The sequence below is a fragment of the Mycteria americana genome, chromosome 1 (genome assembly GCF_035582795.1).
Source record: "Mycteria americana isolate JAX WOST 10 ecotype Jacksonville Zoo and Gardens chromosome 1, USCA_MyAme_1.0, whole genome shotgun sequence".
NCBI lineage: Eukaryota > Metazoa > Chordata > Aves > Ciconiiformes > Ciconiidae > Mycteria > Mycteria americana.
Window position 1 is genome coordinate 37,918,026 of NC_134365.1, and position 23,961 is coordinate 37,941,986.

The window sequence follows — 23,961 nt, forward strand, 5'->3', positions numbered from 1 at the left end:
TTAATTCCAAATACCTTTTTTTTTTTTTTAATAACATCTCTGCAATTACCTTTTTCTCAGTTTGTAAGATATCAGTGGTATGTGAGATCATGGGATTAGCTATGCTAACTACCTCTAGTCAAGGAACCTCCACCGTGCTTGTAGGTCTATTTGCAAGATGCTCCGAAAGAGAGATTTTTAAGTTACAACTTGCACACTGTATAGTGCAGTGGGGATTCAGATCTGTTATTAGGGTCATATGGGTCATTATGTTACCCAGTGTGTTTATAACCTTGGAATTACCCCTTTGAATCTCACCTCGAGAGTCTGTGGTTTTTGGGAAGGCGTACCTCTTCTGTAGGTCTTGTGCAAATAGACCTGACTTAGTGAAAAAAACCACTTTTGATCTCTCCTTCTCCAAGGCTGGGACAAGACTCTACTAACTTGGGCAAGAGCACTGAATTTAAAGTGAAGAGAGATCTTAATTTCAAGTGACTGAATGTACTGACAAGAGTCTCCAGAAGTGACTGAAGGTAGCCTTACTCAAATCAAAAACCAAGTACTGAGTTCCTCGTAATTTGATGCAGACTTCACAACGAATGAGTATTGATGAAACTGGTGTTTCCCTTTGTGAATTTTATTTTTCCTGTAATGGCTAAGATTTTTACCAACATCTGATAAGTCAGGTCGTCTTTACGCTAGCTTGTGGTTTCCCAGGTGGTGAGGTGGGCCTTGCTGAAGCAGTGCCCCACATGGATGGGGTGGAATCAGAGCTGGTAAGTGCTGCTAAAACTCCTCAGTTGTGTATAGACATGTCAATTCTCTCTAATGAGCCTTAGCTACAGGAAAAGCTTGAGACCCACTGCTGTAAAATTTCAGTCAGTTAAAGCATTAGGCTTTATAATGTATTCAGTGCTCTGAATAGTTGCTAACGAATGCAGGGCTGGAGGGATGAATGAAGTGGTATTGCTTTTACAAGCAGTATAGTAGCTGCTGTGTGTGTCCTGTTATGCACAGCCTTGTTTACTTTACACACATCAATTTGTTGATCTCACCAGAGCTCTTAACCTTCCTAGGGCTACTAATCTCCATAAATGTCTGCAGGATTGGGCTTAATTTTGGCATGGAAATATGCAAAACGAATGAATCAAACTGTGAGTCATCGTTTTTTACAGTAAAACATTCTGACCTAGTCCCACAGTCCACGTGCCTGGCTGATGCTTGCCTGAGAGCTTGTAGGATCTGACCCATGCTTTGGGAATCCTATGTTCTTCAGTGTACCAGAGACTGTACTGAGGCAAAGGAAATATAATGCAGAATATACTGAAGCAAAGCAAGAACTGTCACCTGATTCAGATGCAACTCTCAAGATAAAATTAATGGAGGTTGTGGACAGGATTATGCATATGTTACGGAATGTTTCAGTAGTACTCAAGATGCCTTGTGAAAACTGTAGTGGAGATGTTTTCAGTTTACTGAATGTTGTTTTCCTTTTTTGCATATAGCTTAACTAAAGTATGGTATAATAAAATAAACTTACTTCTAAAATTTATTGGAGGCACTGAATTGTGGAGCTAATGCAGATAAATTATGTGAATGTCACTTTCATGTCTGCACTATAAAACGCAAAACCACAAACATAGTAACCACAAGGCTCTTTTTGATATTTTAATCTTTTAAACCTTTGAAATGTTGGTGTGCTTGAAAGGGCTTCTAAATCCATTGGTTAGTCTGTGCTGTCTCGTATTGTGTTCAAAATCATAGCAGATAAAGGAAGAGTGATCAGAAAGCTTAATGCAGTCAGAGCGTCATGACCTGTTATGTAAAGCAACATTTGGCAGGGCCTTCCCAGCTGCTGTAAATGAATGTTAACAACATTTTATCGGCTGCTTTCACTGTCTTTATTACATTATCTGAATATTTATGACCCTATTAATATGTTTAGCTGTGAAATTGCAATATTGATGGAATGACGGTTCCATAGAATATTGAACGAGGAGAATGATTTTTGCCTCTTGAACAAAAGTTATGTTAATATTAAAAAGCTTTGAGTTCATATTTCCAAGAAGTTTGCTGAATTGCTTTACAAACGTGGCATGCTATTTCCCTAAACATTGTCATAGAAAAAGTACTTTGGTGACAGGGTAGTGTTGCTGAACATTGTGTGTGTCTGTGTGTGTATAAAACACAGGGCACTAACCAGAAAGTGGTGATTTTTTTTACTTTCAATGCAAGTCCCTGAATCCATAATGACGATACTCTGTAGCCTTGAACAAACAGAGCCAACCTGTGGACAACAGACCAGACCCAGTTTATCAGAATCACCTCCATCCAGAGAACTGCTCCAGGTAGGATTCTGGGGCAAGCTGTGGGCCAAGTTATTATTACAATGATTTTTTTTTTTTTTTTTGTGACCAAGATCTTGCTTTCTGCTCCACTTCCACATGGCCCTACACCCCCTCCTTCTGTTGTGACTAGATATACGGTTGTCTTGTGACCAGAAATGCATGTAACGCAAGTAGGGTATGTGTGCACCACATTATATGGCTGGGGACTGGTGGCAGATGCCTGTCCCATTACTGAATGCGTACTTGCCTGTATTGTGATTATACTTGGAATGTGTGGGAAGGTAATATGCTTGGTCAAGAGATGAACGAGGAGCTGTAAGGCATTTCCCTTGGGAGCCTCTTAGATTATATTATGCTCCCAAACAGAACTGAACACCACCATTTCAATGGACATCTGCAAATTTCTAACAAGATGATGTTCAGAGGCTTGACACTGTCGTGTTTAGTGGCTCCCACCTGTGGAGTTTACAAGTGATGTTGATATCATGCTTCTTTATCATTCTGCAGGATAAATAGCTCAATTAGCTACAGGCTCATGTCTGCAGGTTGCGTATGAAAAGCTGAGCTGGAAAAGTAAGTTTTGCATTTATTATGAGTGGGATGAGGTTGTTGGTCACTTTTACCTTGAGTGCAAAATCTATAGCCTGTCTGAAAGCTGCTGTCCTAGGTGTCTTGCCACTGATTACCAGGGCTAGAATTTCTGAGGAATGCAGCTGGCTGTGGAGGTCCCTTTTGTTTGCAAAAGTCTCATGGGTGGTAGTGCAAATCCTGTGGTGGGTTCTGACACTAGACCTAATTCTGAGTAACTCTGTCTCTTAATGGTCTCAACTTCCACCCTCTCTACAGTTCAAACTTCATGAGCTGGTACAGGAGGCAGATGCACATGACTGTAAGCGTACAAAATGTTAGAAATGTTTAGGTGGGTAGAGGGTGCGGAGTGTTAGAGTCAGGAAGAAAGTTTAGATTAATACATATTTTTTAATAGTATTTTGTCCCCAGGCCAGTTTGTTACAGTTACTGCAGAGCTCCAAATGGACTCTCTTCCCTTGTGGGGATTAGAGATTTAAATATGTATTGTTCTTCTGGGCAATAGTGTTGAGCACTCAAGTAAGGTTCATAATAGAACAAAGAAACCTTTAATTAGGACAGGAGTTTCAATTGCATTCTTTTTTGCTTTGTGTAAGAGAAACTTGCATTAAATCAGATAAATAAAACAATGGATGGGGTGGAGGAAGTTTGGAAGAAGCACATCTGTTTACAAAGTTAAGTGCTGAGTTTACAATAAAGCAGTAATTTTTACTTGGGAAGCTCTTAAAATAAGATTCCCCTTCTCCACATCCCTGAGCATCTGAGTCAAGATATTTTAAAGGAAATATTTTTCAACTTATTCAGTGGTTTGGTTTTGGGTTTTCTTGCTCACTTTAATTTTTCATACAGGAAATACCTTTATTGCAATGTAAAATTAATAGCAATGTTTATACTGTTATCATATTTTGGTTTTAGGTCTGTACATGCATTGTAATGGCATTCTTCCCTTACTCATCTTTGTACTTAGTTTGAATGGTCTAAATATAAAGTGATATTTCCTTTAAAATGAAGAATGACAATAAATCTTTTCTGGTCTTTTCTGGGGTGTACATTGCTCTGCGTTGCCTAGGTCTTGAAGTCAATAACCTTCTGCACAGCCTCAGCAAATTGCCAGTGTGCAATAAATTATAAAACTGGGACCTTTGAGGAATAATATCTAGTAGCTTCGAGGGTTTCTTAATTTGTCTCTGAAATGACCTTTGGCAAAAATACAAACTATAGTCTCCTCCTCCCAACAGACACTGGTAAGAGGAAACCTAGCAGATTTGAAGCTGGTTTTCTTTTGCACTTGCTTATCTAATGTTTACTGGCTTATTATGTGTAATGAGAAAATGGAATAATCTCCTGTCTTAAATGAGTTTTTTAAAGGAACACCTTAAAAAGATGGTTGTGATGAAGTTTTGGCCATCTGTCCTATGCCTGTCCTCTGCAGTTTAAATGCCAAATCCAACAGTGACAAAAGACCACTGTTGTCTGGGAAATGATTGATTCTACTCCTTGTTTGGGTAGAAGAGCTCTCAGACATGGCTCAGGATAGTCCATTTCCCTAATTACCTATCTCTTTGCGTATTTTACAGCCTCCTGCTCTTTTCTATCAAGAGAGTGCTTTCCAGAGCAAAATCCATAATGTCTCTTTAAAGGACCTATTCAAAACTCGCTAAATTCAGAAGAAAGCTACTACTGACTTCAGTGGACTTTTGGTCAGGCTTTTGGAGAGGAAAGACATAGCCCTTTGCATGTTACAACTGGTGTGATCTTCATTGGTCAAAATTTCATTTTGTGGCCTGTTCTAGAAATACAACATTCCAGTTTTATTGGGTGAACAGTAAACTCCATTTTAAGGGCAGAACATGGTGCATCTTATTTGTGGAGGCGCAAAGGATACTTCACGGTAACAATATACTTGGAACTTGTTTAAATCTCCAGCCCTGACACACATCTTGCATCCCCTTTGCTGCATCCCATACAAATAATTAATTTGCAGAATAAAGCAATTGTCCTCTGTCCCGTTGGAACAACCTCAACCGGCATGTGGGATCCTTTACCAGGAAGGAGAGGCAGGGACGTTGTGTTGCATTTATAGAATGTGCTGCTAAATGGCTCTTCCTGTTGCCTGACTTCATCATGACTGGTTCTTGTTTGTCACAAGGAACAGTGCAGTAACCTCATGTAAGGGAGATACTAGTAACTTGAGAGTGGAAATTTAAAAAGGTCTTTTCTTCCTGAATAATAATTAGTGCCCATTGCCTCTTGTCTTTTCCCTGGGCATCACTAGAAGAGTGTGGCTCCATCTTCTCTCTTCCTCTCCCTTGTTCCCCATCAGATATTTTTACACATTGTTAAGATCCTCCTTGAGCCTTCTCTTCTCCAGGATGAACAATCTCTCTCTCAGCTTCTCCCTGTATGTCAGATGCTCCAGTGCTTTAATTATCTTTGTGGCCGTTTGCTGGACTCATTCTAGTATGCCCAGTACTGGGGAGCCCAGAACTGGACACAGGACTGCAGATGAGATCTCACCAGTGCTGAGTAGAGACAAAAAATCACCTCCCTCAACCTGCTGGCAACACCTTCCTAGCGCAAGCCAGGAGGCTCTTGGCCTTCTTTGCCACAAGGCACGTTGCAGACTCAAGTTCAGCTTGGTGTCCCTCAAGACTTTTTTTGCCAAGCTGCTTCCCAGCCAGTACTGTGTACTGATGCCTGGGATTATGCCTTTGCAGGTGCAGGACTTTGCATTTCCCTTTGGTAAACTTCATGAGGTTCCTGTCTGTCCATTTCTCCAGCCTGTCAGGGTCCCTTTGAATGGCAGCACAACCATACGGTGTATCAACTGCTCTTCCCAGTTTTGTATAATCTGTAGACTTGGTGAGGATGCACTCTGACCAATCATCCAGGTCATTAACAAAGATGTTAAACAGTACTCACCCCGGTATCAGCCCCTGGGGTACACCACTAATGACTGTCCTCCAGCTGGACTTCGTACTGCTGATCACAAGCCTTTGAGATTGACAGTTCAACTAGTTTTCAGTCCACCTCAGTGTCTGTTCATCTAGCCCATACTTCCATCAGTTTTTCCATGATAATATTGTAGGGGACAGTGCTGAAAGCCTTACTAAAGTCAAGGTAGACAACATCCACTGTTCTTCCCTCATCTGTCAAGTGAATCATCTCATTGTAGAAGGCTATCAGGTTGGTCAAGCCTGATTTTTCTTTCATAAATACATACTGACTACTTGAAATCACCTTCTTGTCCTTAATATGTTTGGAAATTATTTCCAGAATTACTTGTTCCTTCACCTTCCCTGGGATGAAGGTAAAATTTGCTGAGCTGTAGTTCCTAGATCTTCCTCCTTTTCCTTCTTGAGGATAGGAGTCGCATTTGCTTTTTTTCTAGTTATAGGATCGTAGAATAGTTTGGGTTGGTAGGGACCTTTAAAGGTCATCTAGTCCAATTCCCCCTGCAACGAGCAGGAACATCTTCAACTAGATCAGATTGCTCAGAGTCCTGTCCAACCTGACCTTGAATGTTTCCAGGGATGGGGCATCTACCATCTCTCTGGGCAACCCGTTCCAGTGTTTCACCACCCTCATTGTAAAAAATTTCTTCCTTATATCTAGTCTTAATCTACCCTCTTTTAGTTTAAAACCATTACCCCTTGTCCTACCACTACAGCCCCTACCAAAAAGTCTGTCCCTGTCTTTCTTATAAGCCCCCTTTAAGTACTGAAAGGCTGCAATAAGGTCTTCCCGGAGCCTTCTCTTCTCCAGGCGGAACAACCCCAGCTCTCTCAGCCTTTCTTCACAGGAGAGGTGTTCCATCCCCTTGACCATTTTTGTGGCCCTCCTCTACACCCACTTCAACAGGTCCATGTCTTTCCTGTACTGAGGACTCCAGAGCTGGATGCAGTACTCCAGGTGGGGTCTCACCAGAGCAGAGTAGAGGGGAAAATCACCTCCCTCGACCTGCTGGCCACACTTCTTTTTATGCAGCCCAGGATGTGGTTGGGCTTCTGGGCTGCGAGTGCACATTGCAGGTTCATGTCCATCTTCTCATCAATCAACACTCCCAAGCCCTTCTCCTCAGGGCTGCTCTCAATCCCTTCATCCCCCAGCCTGTGTTGATACTGGGGGTTGCCCCGACCCATGTGCAGGACCTTATACTTGGCCTTGTTGAACCTCATGAGGTTCACATGGGACCACTTCTTGAACTTGTCCAGGTCCCTCTGGATGGCATCCCATCCCTCAGGGATGTCAACTGCACCACTCAGCTTGATGTCATCTGCAAACTCACTGAGGGTGCACTCGATCCCACTGTTTATGTTGTTGATGAAGATATTAAACAGTACTGGTCCAGCACAGACCCTTGAGGGACATTGTTCATCACTAGTCCTCAGGAACCTCTCCCGATAGCTATGACCTTTCGAACATAATCAATAGTGGCCTTGTAATGGCATTAACCATCTCTCTCAGCATTCATGGGTGCATCCCATCAGGTCTAGTGAACTTATGTATGTCCAGTTTGCATAAATGTTCCCTAGACTAATCCTCTTGTACCAAGGGTAAGTTGCCACTGGTCTCAGGAACCTGAGATTGCTGAAGGCAAGCCTTGCCACTAAAGTCCAAAGTGAAGGTGGCAGCAAGTACCTCTTCATTTTCTCTGTCCTTTGTCACCATGTTCTCTGCTCCATTCAGCAGTGACCCCACATTTTTCCCTAATCTTCCTTTTGTTGGGTATACACTTGCAGAAGCCCTTGTGGCCTGTCGTGTCCCTAGCCAGATGCAACACCAGACAGTCTTTGGCTTTCCTAACTTTGTTCCTGCATGCCTGGATAGTGTCTCTGTATTCTTCCTGGGTCACCTGTCCCTGTTGCTACCTCTCATATGCCTCTTTCTTATGTTTGAGTTTTGTCAAGAGCTCCTTGTTCATCCATATAGGCCTCCTGCCACTTTTGCTTGACTTTCCACTCATCAGGGTGGACCATTTGAGCTTGGAGGAGGTGATCCTTGAAAATCAACCAGCTGTCCTAGACCCTCTTCTCTACAGGACAGTATCCTATGTGCTGCTAGCAGGTCCCTGAACAGACCAAAGTCTGCTCTCCTGAGGTCCAGGGCTGTGATCCTGCTATTTGTCTTGTTCGCTCCCCATAGGATCCTGAACTCCACCATCTCATGGTTGTTGCAGCCATGACTGCTCCAGCCTTCACATTCCTGGCCAGTTCTTCCTTATTTGTAAGTATTAGGTCCAACAGACCATCTCTCTTCATTGGCTCCTTGATCACCCATGTCAGAAAGTTTTTATCAGTGTTCTCCAGAGACCTCCTGGATTGCATGTGCTCTGCTGTACTGCCCTTCCAGCAGTTACTGGGATGGCTAAAGTCTCCCATGAAGACTACAGCCTGCAAACATGAGGCTTCTTCCAGATGCCTGAAGAAGGCGCCATATTCTACTTCCTCCTGATTGGGCGGTCTGTAGCAGACACCCACCACAGTGCTGCCCACGTTGGTCTGCGCACTAATACTGACCCATAAGGTCCCAGCTGGCTCATTGTCCATCCGAAGGTAGAGCCCCGTGCATTCCTACTGCTTTCTTATGTAAAAGGCAACTCCCTCTCCTCCCTGTTCTGACCTGTTCTTCTCCAAAGAACCTGTATCTGTCCATTGTAGTACTCCAGTTGTGTGAGCCATCCTGCTGCATCCCTATGATCCTGATGAGATTGTAGCCCTCAACTGCATTCAAACCTCTAATTCCTCCTGTTTGTTCTCCACACTGCAAATGTTAGTGTACAGGCACATCAGAGAGGTATCCCAGTCATGGTGATTTCACAGAATAGGTGTGAGCTTCCCCCATGATACTGTTCCTGTAGGTACTTTCTTATTTCTGTGCATACACTTGAGGTAGTTCTCCTTCAACCCTATTTTGTTGATCGCAAGGTCTCTCTTGTCCACATTACTCTGGCCCCTTTGCTTGTCATGCTCGTCTACTGCTTCCTCCAAGAAGAGTTGTCTTCTTCCTGTTGTTCCAATGTTTGTTTGTTTTCCTTAGCTCCAATTTAAAATCAGTTCCTCACCTTGATCCAAATAGGATGGAACACATGGTGAGGATGTGCTGGCAGTGAATGTATGCTTATGATGGATGGGTTTATGAAGCTAATTAACTAAATTTAATACAACTTAGATTACATAATTAAAGCAATCAGGAAAATACTAGTACATAGTTATTGAAGTCTGGACTGATACTAAAGATTTTGTGAATTAACATCTTTGTTTAAGCAGTGATATTCCTCTCTAACCTTTTTAAACCAATCTTGTACTGAATAATTCTAGAATAAGTTCTGCAGGGTAGATTTAGGACAAGACTGTCCCTAGGTTGGTGACACATGCTGACTATAGTCTTTGCAAGAATTTTCTCTGTGAACAACCGAAAAAAAAAAAGTGCATCTTCTATCTTAATTGAACCCTCGAAATCCGTGCCTACAAACCAAATGAAAATGGAAACTTTATATGTCTTGTCAGCAAATTGCAAGCTATCAGTCACAGCTACAGATGAAAGCTAGCATGACCTACATCAGTCGTGTTGCTACAATGGTGCTGGCATTACAGTTCCATTGTTTAGGTTTAGGGTCAAGCCTGTTGAGACCTCTTTTTATTCAGCTTTGAATGTATCCATTTTCATTAAGTTTTTCAAAGCCATATGAAAGACTCAGCAGGGCAAGATGTGGCGATGTTGAACCTAAGTTAGTCTTGCAGCTATCAAACTGTCTCGTAGTCACAGATGGTCACTGCGATTGTCCACACTAGTCTACCACCGGAGCTGCTATTGAAAGGGCACAAAACTGATGGTACAAAGGGACGCCTTTTTTCCCGCCAGTAAATGAGGCTACTGTTGCTCTGAGCTGGCATTGTCGGAGGTTTTGTGCAGGAGAAGAATGGCTGTTGACAAACCAGTTTCCATGCCGAAAAATGCTACTCTTATTCCTAAACTTAGAGATCTTTCCTTGGGTGAATAACATTGTCTGACTAATACCAGAGTGGCATTTTGCAAACTATTTTCATTGATTATGTGGATGACGGCTGTACTGGGAGGTCTAATGCTGACAACAGTAAATGCAAGCTTGTTAATGTGCTAAACAAGGCATGCTTCTGTTTCGTAATTCCATTAGAGGAAAATCTCTTTGGCTATAGACTGTTAAAAACATCGGGGGCATTAATTGCTACATTTCTATGTTTGATCCTCAAATGTTAGTGTCCTTACGTAGACTGAAGGAGCCCGATCAGTTGTCTCCCCGAGTTATGTAACTTGGTTAACCAAGTACCAAATATCTTACTCTTCACTCTATAAAAACGTAAGGTTTTAGAGCTAGTAAGTAAATCTTCCAAATCCTCCTTATTGACAATGTGAATGTGCTTTTTGTTTTGTTTTGTCTTTTAAACAGAACTGCTTCTTCCAATATTAACTACTGTATTCGTCCTTTTCTGGTACGGTGGGGTGAAAGCCTCTGCACAAATGACCTGCCTGTTTGTTAGTGGCCTGGCGAAGGTTCTGGTGAGATTAAAATAGTTCTTTCCTGAAAGAACAGTAAAAAGCAATAAAGCTGATTCCTGTTGTACGGGATCTTTTGTGGCCTCTGACAGATCAGTTTACCGCTGGTGAGGGAACCCTTAAAATTCAAGTGACCACAGTGATGAAATGGATGCTTGTTCCTGGATGGGAAATATCAAGCCTCTATGGAGACCAGTTGAATGATTCACCCCATAACGTTTAGAATTAATATTTTAATAATTAGGGTGTGGGGGTTTGTTTTGTTTTCATTTGGTTTTTGCCACCCTTATCCCACTGAAGGTGTCCATTGGTTAGCCTCCTGTACTATAGTAGAATTTTTCAGCCCCACAATTTCTGTAATTTCTGTAATGGCCTGTAATTCACCTCTGTAATTTCTGAGTGGCCTGTTGCCCCAGGAATTTCATAGCTCTCCAAGTACATGAATGTTTGTTTGTTTTGTCCCATCCTCTGGCCTGGGAGTCTGCTGCTACATGAAATGTCTTAGCCAGACAGGTATAAGTTACAGAAGAGTATATTTCTACATGTGAGAGGTAATGAACCTGGTAATGTACTTCGGCTTGCAGTCACTGGAATTAAATACTTCTGTGCCAAAGATGAAACTGAAAAAGAGGAATATTTTTCCCATAAGATGAAAAACACTTGCAGAGGGATGGGTCTGACTGTTCCAGAAAGAAACTTCCAACTTTATTCTGCCTGGATTATTCTGTTAACAGCGGAATCTAAAGAATGAGACTTCTTGCCAGGAAAGAGATGAATATTGATGATTTTCATGATTCTGAAAGAACTGAAAGGAATTTGACACTGACCTAAAGCTGGGTCGCTTGAGCAACTAGTCCTTCTTAATTACTTCAGTTAATGTCCCCTTGCTTTTATGATCCTGCTTTCTGCTGCCTTGCTTGGGCTCAGCTCTAGTATTATTTTTCCCCTTTCTACCTTACAGTATACTACAAGCAAATAATCCCTAAACAAACATAATGTAAATTATTAGAATTTGTCAATAGTGACTTCCTGGAAGCTGTGTCCTGTTTGGGGGGTGGTTTCTGGGCTGGCAGTTTCATTTCATATAGCTAGCCTGCGTTTGCCATGATGTCAGCATAGCTTAGGGTGTATATGATTCGGGCAGAAGCTTTCCCCTATTGTTTCTGATGTAACAGGTGCTGGTAGACTAAGCAATAACTGTACTTGAGCCAAGCAGTACAGATTTCACAAATTCAAAGCCTTGTGCAAAAAACACCAGCCTCTGCAGGCTGTGGACTGCAGACCTCTGAGGTCTGGGAGTGGGGAGTGCTGGGGGTGACACTTGGGTGACGTGAGCCAGAGCCTGGTCCCTCCACTGTGAGGTGGAACCAGCCTGGGCAAGTGCTGGGAACAGCCATAGCTGCTTCAGCAGTCCCTGTGCTAGGCAGTCCTGGCACCTCCTGCACCTACCTGATATGTGGAAGGGCTCTTCTGACTCCATCGGTTCCGTGTTCTGGGACCCTACCACCTACAGGTAAACAGTTGGTCAGTGAACTGGTCAGGCATTGGTCAGGTTTAATTACTACTTTGAGTAATACTGAAAAAGAACTGCTTCAGATTTTCCATAGTCGTTGTCAGAACAGAAATACCACTTCAGCCCCCCTTTTCAGCTTCAGTTTAACTTCACATCCAGAAAGAAATCAGGGACTTGCCAATCAAATGCACTAGAGTGAAGCAGAGGATCTTATCGACATGTCCATGAGTTGTACCAACACAAGTACTTGCTGAGTTTCATTGTAAGATGTTATTTTTGGGCTTTGCACACAGAGTCAAATTTCTAAGGATAAATAAATCTAAAGGAAAAAACTTTGGAGTACAGTATGCTCTGCTGAGGGAGTAGTTCCTGGTACATTTAGACCAGTTGTACCTTCTTTGTCTGGTTTCAGATATGGCTGTAAGTCAGATGCAACAGCAAATCCAAAAACACTGTTAAAAGTTCTAAAGGGTCGGGTGTGGTTTGTGTGGTGGTGGTTTCTTTTTTTTTTTTTTTTGCCTTACATTACAATTAAAGGAAAATCTATCCTATTAGTTATCCCACAGGAGTTAGGGTACTAAATAAAATGTGCTGGCTGCATAAATTTTATTGAGATTTAAGGTAACAGCAGCATCGTGAAAAAAATAGGCAGGCTTAAGCTTTGGATGCCTGAAGAGAAACAGTCCTCCTTTGTGAGGACTTACTACTCTGCACTTTAGGGCAAAGCCAATGCGTTGCTGTTCATATTGCAAAATTAACCTCATTTACATTGTCCCAGTGTCATAGGAATATTCTGCCAATTACCTACTTAAGTGCCCAAAGTGATTCTGTATGCACTTCCTTACTATTCTGGTGTTTTAAAATGTTACTTTCTTATCCTATGCCACTTCTTTTAGAAGATACTTGTAAAATCAAGTTTGCAATTCCACACACAGCAGACTCTACTGTAACTTTTTTGTAGACTGTAAAATGGTTTCTGGGTGTTCACAATTTTTTACCTTACCTGATGATATAGCTGAAAGCATCTCCATCACCTTTAGAGAGGTATGGCATTCTATGACAGAATTAAAACATCTGGCAAGTGTTCTGTATGCTGATTATTACCATCGTCATTTCCTTCAAGATAGCTATTTCCAATGACCTATCCTGCATTATGGCTTTTCTTCAGAAGAAAAGGAGAGATTCTACCCCAGGTAATTGCATTCACCCAGACCATCTTCATGCTGTCTAGGAGCCTGAGGGATGTTTTAGCATTCCAGCCTGGGAGGAGGATACAAGATCCTAGAATTCATCAGCTTGGGGCTGTTGCTACGTGAGAGCTTCCAGTGTGAGGCCACTTGGGAGTTCATGAACTACTTCTAAGGGAGTCTGCAGTCAGAAAACTAGGAAGACAAACCTGTTGATAATAGGCTTATATTTGCTGTGTATGTACCTCTTCTGGAAAATACTTGTGGAGTTGCTCAACTCAAATGGGATTGAAATACATTGCAGCCAGGGTGCTGCATATTGCTGTATGCCTCAGCCTACAATTTATTTTAACTGCTAGGACCATTTTTCACTGCTCTGTGATGCTTCCTTTCTTTTGTGTTCACTCCTTTTGCATCCCGTGTCTCAAAGGTTGCTACCCTTTTGCCTGAGGAATGCTGACAGACTCTCACCTCTGAGCTCTTCTACCTAAATTCTTTATCAAACCGTCTGTGCCATGAGAGCAAGTGTGGTGCCTCCGCACCTCGCCTGCCAAGAGCACTGAACTGATGTGTTTGTCTTTCTGTGGTGGCTGGACCTTGCCCACTCTGTGTCTGTCTGGCCGGGACGGGGAGTTAAGCATCTTAGGTTTATAGGTCTTCCTGTGGTTTTGGGGTGTTTGCTGTTGGTTACCAGTTAGATAGTTCTGTGTGACAAACTGCTGCTACTTTTAAAGCTCCTTTCCCTCCATCCCTTGACTTCCTTTCAAAAATATGTAAAAAATAAATGCAAATATTTCAGGTACTGCTGTTGTTATCAATGCGAACTTTTCAAGGCATTCTCCTGAGGGAAGTTAGCAACAGTTTATTCATCAGGGTACTTGACAGTAGTCTCGCTGGGTTGGGTTGCTGTTGTTGTTGGGTTACTTTGTGTTCCAGTACAAAGCATGGGGAAAACTGTTTGCATGATTTATGAGTGGTTTATATCAGGAAGAACTGGAATTTGCTTTCACTCTTTAAGCATATAATTCCTTTATAAGTTGCTTATTAAGTTAAAGACTAATTACAGCTGGAGCTTTACATGAAACTGAGGAGTGGCAGAGAGTAAGAGACTTCCAGTGATACCTTGAAAGCAGTACATTGCAACGGGGGCTGGAATTGGTCCCCATACTTCCCAAAGAAGTGGCCAAACCTCTGTGCTTTAAGTTCATCTTTCGTCACCTTGACTCAGGAAAGAACTAATTTCTTTCTCTACCTTGCTGTGTGGTGCTGTCTGTCTGAAAGTAGCCGAAGTTAGATTTTTTTTTTTAATTATTTTTTTAGGTGGAATTTAACCTTAGAGCTACTCAGTACATTTAAAAAAAATATTTTTGGAAAGTGTGTGATATAAAAATCTCAAAATAAAAAAGCACAAAGGAACTTCTAACTGCTTGAGTTGCATATGCTTAAAGTTTATGAAAAGAGGTATTCAGGGACAGGGTGCAGTGTTGTGTCTTGCATCCTCAACACAGCTGCTTAGCAGCGATAAGGAAGCAATGCTCTATTCATGCTGACCTTGTTTCCAAAGAGGCCTTGTCCTATGAACTACTGAAAATAAGGAAGCATTTCCTGTGACATGCTGCTCATGTTGGCTTTTAAAGGGGAGTAGAATGAAATCTCTGAGCAAGACACATACTGTATCTAACCACACAGGATTTCCTGTGCTGGAATGGAAGCTTAGTGGAAGCCACGTTTTTCTCTTCCTCTTAATTCATTCAGAAAAGAGAGGTCAGCGTCATGAATTGATACGGCTGTAGTCGCTGTTAAAAGCTAAAATCAGCAATTGCTAATGGATACATTGTGATGCCAAGAGGACTGCAAGGCAAACTTGTTTGCCTTTAACATAATAGAGCCTACACATGCCCCTGATTACACTTTTAAACTCTCATGAGAGAAGAGTTGTGCAATTAAAAATTCTACCTCACTGAAGGTGAGAAAAATAATACGTATGTTGCATTAGACTTCAGTGTCTTTTGGTAGTAGTACGCTTTTTTTCTGTAATCAGAATGAATTAAGCTATTGATGGACTTGCGAAAGACACAGAACAACACTTGGATTTTGCCTCTAAAACCATTGCTGAAGAGGGTTAAAAGTATTTATTTTTCCTTAAATTAAACTTCATTTTATATTACTTTAGTTAAATAAAATTCCCAGTGTTTTTTCTGTCTGCTGCAGATTTGCCATATTATCTTCCTGGTGGTGTTTCATTGGGTTTGACTAGTAAAATCGGAGCTTCCTGCCATAACCACAGTGAAGTCTGGAGTTATGCAACTGATTTTGATAGTATAGAGTGCATGTATTTTTAATCCTGTTTAAAAAATAATCACCCTGTTTGCAGCAGATCTTCAGAGAGTGAGCTAACAGCCTGTGCCTTTTCCTCACGTCCCACCTGTGCTTAATGGCAAGTCATCTAGACATGCTCTCACTGTGTAGTGGGACCATGCAAGCTCACTTTGCTCCAGAGTCAAGCTGACCAAACAGCCTCCTGACTATGCTGTCTTGATGGTGAACCCAGAGCCTCCTTAGTACTTCTTGACTTGGGTTCAGTGCTTTTAAGTCGCTAACACATTTTTATTCTTCCTTAGACCAAATTGTGGTCTGGTGTCATTCTGGAATATGGGTAAGAGCGTGTTTACTGACGGAAGTTGCTTGTGTGTACTCTGTGCAAGTCTTCTGCCCAGCTATGGCATTCACAGTGGAGAGTGATTAATTCATTTATAGTTTTCACTTTTACTCAAGTGATGTGATTTGTATTACTTTAACGTCATCTGGATTTGCTTGGGCTCATGCCCAAGCAAATTTTTTTTGTCTAAGAAGTAAAAGTTTTCTTACACCTGGAATGGTTCTGCTTCTCTCTAGCAATTCTGAGACATCTATCTTAAAGAGCTTTTTTTCAAAGGGGGAAAAGTCATCTCGTGGCACACCTGCAGCACTTCTGCTTGGTAGAGTGTCCGTACTTCTTAATTTTCTTCCAAAGTATTCATAGCCTGGTCCTGCAGTCCCTCAGTGTCATGAGAGCCAATGAATGGTATATGCAAAAGGCCTGTATGGATGGACTTAACCTGCTTTTTAGCACAGTCTCACTTGACATGTTTTCACGTTATGCATACCAGCCTAGCACATCAGCTGTTTCTGTATGATGTCTCTGCAGTTCAATTTTTACTTAAGCCAGGATTTCCATTTATATGTTACTGAGGGGATACTTGGATCTTGTATTTCTCATTTAATTGATTAAATATTTTTAATCTCAAAGCAAAATCATAAGAGGCAAACTATTAAGGAATTTTTGTGTATGTTTTACATGAGGACTTCCTCCTGTGCCACTTTACATACATTTCGGTTGTGTATTTATCTTGAAAGAACAGAACAGTACCCTGGAGCCACTACAGACAGATGGGTATGTAAACAGTTTGCAGAAGCAAATAGAACTTGTAGATCAGAACATTTCCACTCAGTTGGATGATCTGTTAAATAAGGCAGAATTTAAAGGCACTTCTAAACAAAATACGGTGGGGTTTTTCCTCTCTCTCTCTCTTCCCACAACCCCCAGCTCCTCCCCAATTATCCTCCCTGGATAATTGTTTGAACAAGCATTCTACTTATTACTGGAATTGGATAGTTACAGAGGGAATTTGATCTGTTTTATTTTGAGCTTACTATAAAACATTTTGAATTGCATAGAGAAAAAGTAGCATAGCTTTTAAAAATATATTTTACTCAGAACACAAGGTATCACAGGTTTTTAAAGTGACAACAACTTAAAAATACTGTATATCTTGTAGCACATTTGAAAATCAAGGTAATAATGTCTTTTATCTTTCTACCCAAAAGTAAGTATTGTTCACCTTTGGTTTTCATATTGTACTGCATGTGGTACTCTGGGTGAGGATAGTAGCATACGCTGTTCAGTCTGAGCAAGACTGTAGCTGTGTTGGCCCAGGAGGAATAGTTTGGCAACTCAGGCTAAGTCCTAGAAGTACTTCATTGAGAGGAATAAAGTTTTCTCTACTCTTCCAAGGGTCTTACTAGTTTTGCCACTACTTCCATGCTTCCCGTTTCTTTGGTCCCCAAAGGAACCACACTTCTATTCATCAGGTGAATTTCCTCTTCTGAACAATATTTATGGATTTGCACAGCACAACCAAAACTAAAATCCAGTGTACATGGGTCTGCCGTGCACTGCTTATCTCAGTGTACAATTTGTTTTACTTGCCAGTCACCTGTAATAATGTAGCTAAATTCCAGTAACAGGTTTTACCTGGTCTGTAGGAAAGTGCCTAGTGCATTTATGCTGTATTTTATGAACCTCTCAATTTAACTAAAACTTAGCTGTCCTAAGAGGACACAAGCAGCCCATGTTTCAGTTTATGGCTCCTGGGCTTCTGCCTGACAATTCTTTTGAAATTCTGCAAGCAATGGCAGGCACAGCTTGGCATACTCTTATCTAAATTCCAATTTGACTTCAGTGTAAAGTTTTGCAGCTATGTACTAAGATAGCATGATAATTATGCTCTGTACCTGCCTTAAGGAAGGAAAAGTAGTTTTAAAGTGACAATTTGCCGTTAGCAACAATCAGATAAGGTCCCTGAGTTGATAAAACCAGAAGGGAGATATCTGAAACTACACAGTGTGTACAAGCCTCTGTGTGTCCTACTGGCTTGGAGGGAAATTCTGCTATATATTGCTTACCACATGTGCTAAATTTATATAAGTAAGACATCAGTGTTCATTACTCTGGTCGTCAGCCTTTCTTTCAATGCTGCTTAATGAATGAGTTGTGAAGAACGGCTTTGCCTCTGCAGGTTGTGAATGAGACATTGGATTGCATATTAACATGATGGCCTTCCTGTGTGGCATTTCGGTTGCTCAGAGAAACTAACCACGCTTCCTTTTGATACCTCATTTAAATGCATCCATCCTTTTGTGTGTGTGTGTATATATATATATGTATGAGATACATAGTATGAGGAAGGCATTTTAAACATATGGTCGTCTTTTACTATGTTTGTGGTAACCCAGAAAATCAGTTAAAAAAAACAGTCTAGTGTACTTGAGAATCATACTGTAAGCTCGCTGTATCAGCACTTTCCTGACACTATTTGTGTGGGTGCCTGCTGAAGGCTGCATGCCTGAAGGCTGTGAAGGGGAAGGTGGGACATGTGCTGACCTTTCTGGGTATCAGACAGACTGTTACTGAGCAATAATGTTTAATGCTTGCTGTGAAGGTGCTGAAGGGCAGATACTGAGGATTATTCCAGGTCGCCTTTCTTTGTATTTTTTCCCTCACTTGTTTGAAGACAAAAGAAATTCTGGTGGAAGCCCAAGAAGCCAGTCTGACAGTGACTGGTCTGCTTGCTTGTTAAATGGTTTATCACTCATGCCCATCTGGTAAAGGTTCACTAGCACGGTTATCTGCAAAGGAAAGAAACGCTTATCAATAGAAAGACACAGTGGAAAGAAGACAGTAAATATTTTAAATTTCATTTTAAGCCTTTTCAGTTTGAGAATATAAAATCATTGTTTTTACTTTGAGTGGCAATGATTGTTTCATGTTGCCTGTAAACAGATTCATCAATAAACATGTCGGTCTACTAGCAGCTGCATTTGTGTTTTGTGCAGGTACTTACATACAATAAATGGAAGACAAGACAATATCCCTGAGTTGGCATATAGGGAGTAGTAAGGACATATTGCCAGAATTAAAACTGGAGAATATTTTGTAGAATAATAGGTGAAGTGAGGAAAGAGGAATCTTTTTGTGTATCGTAACATGTGTAACATAATGTGCATGTCGTGCACATGCAGAATAGGAAAAGTTTACTACTGAACAGGAAATCTTTGATGTGGAAGCACCTGATAAAGATTTAAGGACTCCTTTGGCTTAATACTTTGTATTTTCTTTGTGTTTCTACTGAGTCTTTATTGCTACTGTCAGTGAAAACAAGTGCTAATCTTCCTAGAGAGTCACTAGTTTTGGTTTGTTTAAGTAGACCAGGATCATCTCCTCATACCAATTTCCAGTTTTACTATTGGGTGCCCCAGTAAATTCTGGAAGAGAAAGTTGTACTGTACATTCAGGAAGGACTGCATCTTCTGATTGCTTGTTTAAGAGAGGTGCAAAACTTTCTTCTAGAAATGCTCTGGTTTAGGAGTAGTCATTTTACCAAAGTAATTCCCAGAGTCCACAGCCTGCATCTTTCACCTTCTCTTTTGGACCAGAAAGAGGGTAGGCTGCAGACCACAATTAGTCATCACGGATCATGCTGTGGTTCCTTCTGTCCCAGGGGACCCATTTCCCTTCTGCTGCCACCAAAATGCTAAGGCTCTCCCGTCGTGTGCTGGACACACAGCTTATCACAGGACTGGATATATGTGCAAGACACCTGCATTTGGGCATATGGTAGTTACAAGCAACTTCCAGTTGTATGCCCAACTGTACCTCCTGCCATGGCTGCTATGTATCTGGGTACAGCAATGCCTACAAGCTATAGAACTGAACATTTGTTTCTCCAGAAGGTTTTCCCTAGTGGAGGAATATCTAGAGCACCACTACCCTAGGCAAAAAGTTGGAGGTATCCTGGAAAAAGAAAATAAGCTATTGTTACATGAGTGTTCATTTTCTTTCATTATCCATTATTTGTTGCTACATCAATTAAACAGCTAGAGCAATTTTTAAGAAACTTTGAAGAACAGAAGTCACAGAAGCTATTTCAATATCACATTGAATTACTTTCCATATATTGACCTATAGCAGAGTTTTAACATCTTCTAGCCTTGAATTCTTTTTATCTGGCCTTCAGACTCTTGTTTAGTTTCTCATCTTTAAAATTATAAAGGTACCTACTGCAGTCTCTGGGACAAACAGAATCAGGATTAAGGAGAGGGGGAGGAACCCCGAACAAAACAGAAACAGCCTTGTGGTAGGAACTTGAATAGCTCAGAGAGGTGAAGAGGACCTACTGAACTCTGAATTTTACCTGAACTCTTGATATTAAAATACCATTGCATACTATTATTTTTAACATGTTAAAGATAGGGTGGAAAGTGTATTCTCTATTTTTGATGAGGACTATGAAACCATAACGACATTCTTCAAAAATATCTGGCTTTGCTTTCTGAATCAAATCATAGGAAATGAATATGTGTTCTTGGCACTTGAGAAGGATCTGGTCTTTGGTAAACTATTTTATCCATTCTACGCATTACAAGGGTTCATGAAAGTTCTCCAAGTTTTCTGGGTGTGTTTAGTTCAGAAGTGCAATTAGTGTCTAATCAAACGTGTAGCAGAGCTGAGCATGGTTATTGTTGCCTCTAGCTGAAGACACTCGGTCTCATAGTTCCCTTCCCTGATGAGAATGCCCTTGTCATCAGACAAAAGCCTGGTTTTGGGTGAGAGCCTCCTCTTTCCTTCCCTCTGGCAGCATTTAGCTTTCCACGGAGTCCTGTGTAATTGTTAGAAAGTCTGAGCAAAAGGGTTCTCTCCTCTTCAAAAAGAAAAACAACTTCTTTTTGAAACTCACATTTCAATAGGAATTTTCTTACAAGCCTCTTACTGGTGAAGACGGACCTTACCTATTATTTTTGTTTGCCGAAGACTAGGTGTGACCCCTAGACTACGGTCATTGCTGGGGTTTTTCTCCTGGTCTCTTGAGACAATGAATCTCTGAACTCAGGCAGCGTCAAGTGAGGCTTCTCAGTATAGTCCACATCTCAGTTTTTGGGACAGTCTGGCTCTCATTTCTTTCAGACAGAAGAACAACTTCAACCTAGACTGTGTCATACTTGGTGACCAGTCTTCCCAACAGGCTTTTGAATGGTATCTTCTTTTGTCTGTCTGTCTTTCAAGGAAGAGTTAGAAGTTTGAATCCTCTCTCGAAGTGAGTGCCTGAGGTGTGTGTATCTCAATGCAGGGAGCTGTTTCTGAGCCTCAGATATAGCCTCTGAAGTCCCTTCTGTATCACAGCGGAAGGCAGAAATCTTCATCCTGGGGTCTGGAAGCAGCAGAACTGCATTTGCATGATACTGTGTTGGAGGAAGTAACTCTTGCTTCTCTACCCAGTCCTCTCCCAGCCTAAAGACCTGGAAAAATAAATGAATGCAAACGAATGTGCATTTTAGGATGATGTCTCTTCTATGGTTGAAAGTATAAAAAATTATCTGGGAAGAACAGGTAGAGGTGTTATCAGGTTGTATCAAGAAACAAACTGCAAAGATTCCTTCTAACTGACAGTCTCATTTAAACAGAGCACATAAAAACAGGTAATCAAACCAAGACCCAATCTGGAAGTGCTTCTATACAAATGTCAAACCCTTACAAGCTAATAGAGATGATTGGAGTGTCTGGATTTCAGTTAGGATACTTTCACAGTGAATATCCGAGAAGTTGTAATATTGGGTTATATGTCAGAATAAAAGTAGGTTACACTGTTAGGATAATGGCTTTGCGCTTTAAGGAAAGTGCAACTGGATAGCATTAATAAGCCAAATGTATCAACAAGTGACTCAGTCCATGTGGATAGAAATTCAGTGAATATATAGAAATGATCCTGGAAATACATCGGCAGTTATAACACAGAGTGGTGTTAATGATGCAGAATACAGAGGAAGATGAGGATTGTTGTGATGTTAGAAAACAATAATTACCAGAGACTGCAGTTACTTCTACATACACAAGGGAGAAGTCACAAAAGGTATGATGTTGAAATAATGGTCAAGTATAAATGAAACTTTCTTGGAGAACCCACAAGAAAAATTCTGATTTTGTCCTGGGGCTTCATTCACAATTTATACGCTGAAGAGTTGTAATAGACAATGTAATCTATTTTAATTCAATTTTCTCATTAAAAATGAAAAGGCCTCCAAAAAAAACCCCCACTTCCCACTATAATGTTTCAGAAAGGAAATAGATAAAAATGAGGAAACAATCAAAGGCATATTAAAAGGAGTAGCTGAAAGGGTAAAATACATAATAAACTATGGATTAAACCATGGATTAAGCTATTAAACCATGGCTATGGTTTAATGTGTTGTCTTTTTAAGAGTTCCAAGTTAATAGTATGCTACATATCAGAAGGAGTCTGCTATATAAATCCATGGTGCAGAACTTCTTGAACGCTGTATATGATGGTAGTTGCCCTAACTCAGAAAGAAGGTAGCATAACTAAAATGTACAGAAGACAATCAGAAGTATGGAACCACTTTGGTGCGAGGGTGATTCCAGGCAGCCTGGGAGGAAATGGCTGGGGAGGGAAAGGGGAAGTTGTGTGTAACTGAAGTCAGCAAAATAACGAAGGTCATGGAGAAGATGACTAGGAATGACTGAAGTGGTGACATTCTGGAACAGATTCTTCCTGGAGATTGTGAGTACAGAACATGCATAGGATTGGGAAGGAATTAGACAATTATTAGCCCCCGTTAGAAGCATCCAGTATGAAAGGTAGTGATCTCTAACCTGGGAAGCAACTGCCAACTTGCAAGTTCTTCAGCCACCAGTGGTCAGAGATTGGAATCACATATAGGAGCCAGTCTGCATTTATTGTTTCTCTGCTTACCTAGGCTTTTGTTAGAGATAATGTACAGGGCTGCACAGACTTTCGGACTGAGTTGTTATGGCTGCTGTTCTATTCTTATGTAGTGTTTGTAACGTTGAGTTTCATATGGATAACCTTGGTTCCTACAGCCTGTGGACATGAAGCATTGTAATTCACAGGTAAAAATGACTGGCTGATGGAAATTTCTTTCTCAAGAAACTCTTAATTTGGTGTTAAGTAGGTGGGAACATCTTCTGACTGACAGTTGAAAAAAAAAATGCTTCTGTGCCCTATGAATAGGATATAGTTCTATCTTGCTGTGTTTAAGTCCTTACTAAGAAGAGACTATTCAGTTCAAGGATGAAAACAAGTGTTTAGGATGCTGGAAAGCCTTGTACTATGAAAAACGTCACCAATTCAAAGGCTAATTTTTTTTTTTTTTTCAAGGGAGCAGGTTTTCTGTACTTTGTACTTTCTGTACTTTGGGAAAGTCATTTGCTTGACATGTTGCTTAGAATGACTTTTCTTTGATAGTTGTTAGCATTTCACCGAATTGTCTGAAAATATTTCTTTATAATAGAAATGTGAAGGAACTGGTTCTGGACCTCTTAGGATAGATCTTCAGGGAGCAGCTGGGCTTTCTTTTTAACTTTTTTTTTTTAATTGTTTTCTGTTAAGTAATTTTGCTGGTATTTCCAGTATGTCGATTACATACTGGAATAGTAAAACTTAGAATACATATCACTTAAACATTAATACATTGACATTTTTATTCCTGAAGAATTTCCTTCCTATACCCTGAAACTGCCCTACATTCCTACGCAGACATTGTTATATGAAGAGAGGCAAAGATTTTTTCCCTGAGTTTTGTTAGGCTGATCTGATCATGCTTACATTTTTGGATGACGCTTCTTCCGAAAGGTAATGCACATAGCAGCATGAGTCAGTGGCTGTTGACCTTGTCATATTAAAAATGCTTGAAAGAGCTTTTAGTCTACCCCGGTGCATGTCAAATAAGCGTAGTTAACAGTCAAGTGCCTTTACAGAACTCTTTGTATTCTCTCAGGGAGGTCTAGATGTCTTCCTGATCCAGGCAAATTGTGTGCACAACAATATTGAGTATTTTTATTTTGAGAATTATTTTTCTTGTTTCCAAATGAGTTTAGCATATGATTTGTTCATGTGAACAAAAAATCTTACTTGTCTAGGGGACTGTCTACAATGCAAGGAAGAGTTCAGTCCAG

General features: G+C 40.8%; 1 protein-coding gene and 1 long non-coding RNA gene across 3 annotated transcripts in view; both read left to right on the plus strand.

Moving 5' to 3' along the window:
- Window positions 1–23,961, plus strand: part of SRGAP1 (SLIT-ROBO Rho GTPase activating protein 1) — a 153,663-nt gene that overhangs the window by 14,314 nt on the left and 115,388 nt on the right. The window lies entirely within an intron of this gene.
- Window positions 695–23,961, plus strand: part of LOC142406227 (uncharacterized) — a 31,851-nt gene continuing 8,584 nt past the window's right edge. The window contains exons 1-3 of the long non-coding RNA XR_012774510.1: window positions 695–755; window positions 2,215–2,327; window positions 2,835–2,900. This is a non-coding gene — a long non-coding RNA (uncharacterized LOC142406227). The remainder of the gene's footprint in view (window positions 756–2,214; window positions 2,328–2,834; window positions 2,901–23,961) is intronic.